Source organism: Chlamydotis macqueenii, chromosome 25 (assembly GCF_036417535.1).
Source record: "Chlamydotis macqueenii isolate bChlMac1 chromosome 25, bChlMac1.mat, whole genome shotgun sequence".
NCBI classification, from domain to species: Eukaryota; Metazoa; Chordata; class Aves; order Otidiformes; family Otididae; genus Chlamydotis; species Chlamydotis macqueenii.
The window spans coordinates 581420-584944 of record NC_141580.1 but is presented as its reverse complement, the minus strand read 5'-3'; positions in this window follow the sequence as shown (position 1 = coordinate 584944).

Below are 3525 nucleotides of genomic sequence, written 5' to 3'. Positions count from 1 at the left end.
ACACCTGGTGACTGGCGTCAACGGGCACGCGTGAACACGCGTGTGCGCGCGCCCCCAGGTGTGCGCACACACGTGTCCACGCGTGTGCGCACACCTGAGGGCACGCGCACTCGCGTGGGCGCACCGACGCGGGAGCAAACGTGCCCATCTGCATGCTCGGCACGGCGGGGAAACTGAGGCACGGCACGGATCCGCCGTGCGACGGCCGCGCCCGCTCCGGGTGGAGAATCCGGCGGGAGAGTGGGAGCACGGCCAGCCCGCGGCGATCGGCGGCGCCGATCCTCGTGCGAAGGCCTCTGCTCCTCCTCCTCCTCCTCCTTGCCAGTTTGTCGTCACCATCCTCAACGGGGAGAAGCACCAAGCGCGTGCCGGGCTCACCGCGCTTCCAAAGGCGACGTCCCGGCGCTGGCAGCTGCTGCGCACGCGGAGTCCGGCCGCACCAGCGCCGCGCTCGCCGCGCTGGGATGAGCGGGAAAGCCGCGACGCCGTGCCGGATCCCAGGCGACGGCACCGCGCAACCGAGCGGCCGGGAGAACCGCGGCTCCGCCGAGCGTAACCCAAGCGGGAAGAGGCGAGCGCCGGAGATTTACAGCGCCGGCTCGGCGAGCGCCGCGCAGCCCCCGGCCATTTGGCACAGCAGCTGCTGCCGGGGAAGTTGGATGCGGAAATAAATTAAACAGAATAAACCGCCCTGGTCACCTTGGGATGGGGCGGAGGCGGCGAGCGGGATGCTGCGGGAGCGCGGGGCCGCGTGGGGACGGCCGGGGCCGCCGAGGGGCTTTGTCTGCCCGCGGCGGGACGCGACGGAGGCCCGGTCCCTTCCGCCGCGCCGGGGCGATGCCGCGGTGCCGAGCGGAGCAGGCCGGCCGCCCCCGGCCCCGGGCAGGCACTGAGGGTGGATCGGCTGCCCGACCGACCGCGCGGCTCCCAGCTGCCCCGCTCGTAAATCAGGAGCAGGGCGGCGGGGCCGGGCTGCTCGCAGGCTCGCTCCCGCTCTCCACGCAGCGGAAAAGCGGCGAGGCCGCCTCCGCCCCCCCCGCCATCTGCACAGGGATATATTTTAAGACGTGTCAGCGGCGGGGATGCTAAACCAGGCGAAAGGAGAGCAAGAAAGCCGGGGCTGGAGCGGGAGACGACGGCTGGGCTCTGCCGCGAGCGAGGCATGGCTGCGGTGCGGGGACCCCCACCACGCGGGGACCCCCGGCTGCAGCCCCCCCAGCCCCTCATCACCCCTGGCCCCGGCTCCCGCTCGCTGCCTGTGGCACAGTCACGAAGTGAGCGAGGCTCCGGCCAGGCCTCCGCCCAGCAGAAAAGCCGATGTCGGGGAGCAAACGGAGCCCCTGGAGTGGGACCGGGCACCGCCTGCCCCCTCCCCGGCCCCATATCCTGCCCCTGCCCCGGGGCCGGGGCAAAACCCGTCCAGCTCACGCAGGAGCCGGGCTGGGACGGGCGTGGAGAAACGCCCGAGGGAGAGATGGATGGAGACGGGAGATGGAGAGATGGGAGACGGACGGAGACACCGACCCCTCGCCCCCTCCCCGCGCCCTCAGGGCTCGAGCAGACCTGGTCCCAGGGCACCCCGGGGTCCCAGGGCGCTGCCCGGTTCGGAGACAAAGCACAACCGCGTCTCTTCCCTTTCCCGCTCCCCGGCCCCATCTCCTCTCCCGGCATCGCCTCCGCTCGGCTTCCTCCTCCCTGCTCCCACCGCAGGCGACGCAGCCCCCGCGCTCCGGCATCGCCCCCCCAGCCGGACACCGGCACCCACGGGCGACAGCCGGGGGGTAACGCGGGCTCGGCCCGGCTCTCGCTCAGCAGAGTCCCAGCTGGGGCCTGGGCCACCCTCGCCGGCCCGGCACCCGCCCCGAGCTCGCGCAGGGGCCCGCCGTCACCGCGCAGGGCGGGCGGGGGGCAGAAAGGGTTTCACAGGAAAGCACGGCGCCCGCGGGACGGGGACAGGCCGCGGCACGCAGCGCAGTAAGGCAGAGCGAGGGAGCAGAAGGCAGCACAGTAACAGGAAATATTTAATTTTCCAATCTCCACTTCCCATTTTTATAAACTGAAAAGAAAATTTTTTAATATATTACAAAATATCTGTACAGAGACAAAGGTACAACCAAAAAAAAGGCGCGCTCAGTCTCGGAGCGAAACGCAGGAGAGGTACAGTACGGGTCTCACCGGGGCTCTGCTGCGGGCCGGGCGCGGCCGCGAAGCCGAAACCGCTCTGCGGAGGAAGAAAGGAGGGAGAGCGGCCACGGGGGGCTTCCTGGTAACCTGCACATTTTAAATCCTTTTAAATGCATATTTCCCCCCCAGCAAAGCCTTTTGTCTTCTTTGTACAGAGGCCTTAAAGAAAAAAAAAAAACAAAGAAGGAAAAAAAAGAAAAAAAAAAGGGAAAAATAAAAGCAGAGCTGCTGGGAGGGCTGGGGAGGACGCGAGAGGCCCCAGAGCCCCCAGCCCCGCGATCAGCGGCCTGGCCTGGCCCCTGGTCCCCCCCGGCCCTCGCAGGGATTGACAGTCTCTTGCTGGGACCAGTTAAAAGCAGCCACTGGAAGTGGAGCAACTGGTCTCTGCCCAGAGCTCCCCGGGGCGGTCAGTGGGCTCGGACAAGGGAACGGTGACAACCAGGCACCTCCAGGCACGGCCTGGCCCCACGTCAGGGGCCATCGGACCCCAGGATGGGGGACAGGAGCCCGGGGTGCCCGTCCTCGGCCGAGGCGGGACGGGGGACAGGAGCCCCCCAGTCGCCGTTGGCTCCAGGGTCCCCGGCATCCTGCCAGCCCCGCTGCAAAACAAAATGGTGCCGGAGAAGCGTCCCCACGGGGCTGGCTGCTCCGGAAAGAGCCACGGCACGCGGGACGGCAGGGACCCGGCAGCAGCGGCACCGCGCCGATGGGCACCGGCCTCGCTCCGAAAACCGGGACAGGGCACCCCAACCCACACCCGGGACCCCAAGGCCAGGGGCGGCGGAGCCGGGGAGCCAGCAGAGCCGGGGACGTGGGGTCTGCGGCGTAGGGCCTGCTCCGCTCCGTGGCACGCTGCGCCGGGGACCGGCCAACCTGGGAAGACGATAAACGGGCACGGGCTTCCCGAGAGGATCCGGTGCTGGAACGCGGCTTTTCCCTCCCAACGGGACGGGCGCGGGAGGAAACACCACAGCAGCGGCAGCTCCGCCACGGCCCAGAGCCGGCGGCTGCGCGGCGGGAAGGAAAAAGCGGAAATTAGACCCCTCCAGAGGCGAGGGGTTATTCAGGGCACGCCGCGTCCTACAGAACTCCTCTGGTTTTGTTTCTGTGGATCAGGCATGAAGTGGCAATTAAAAAAAAAACCAAAAACCAACAAAACCCAACAAATTTACACCTGGAATCCTGCAAACCGTGCCGCTCCTCGGTGCTGACTCCACGCTGCGAGGGGCCTCGCCCGGCGCCAGCGCCACGCACGTTCGTTTGTTCATTCGTTCTCCCCTCTCCTTCCTCCCCGGCACGGCGGCCTAAGGCAGGAGTCCCCCGCTAGAGAGGCGCCCCCTG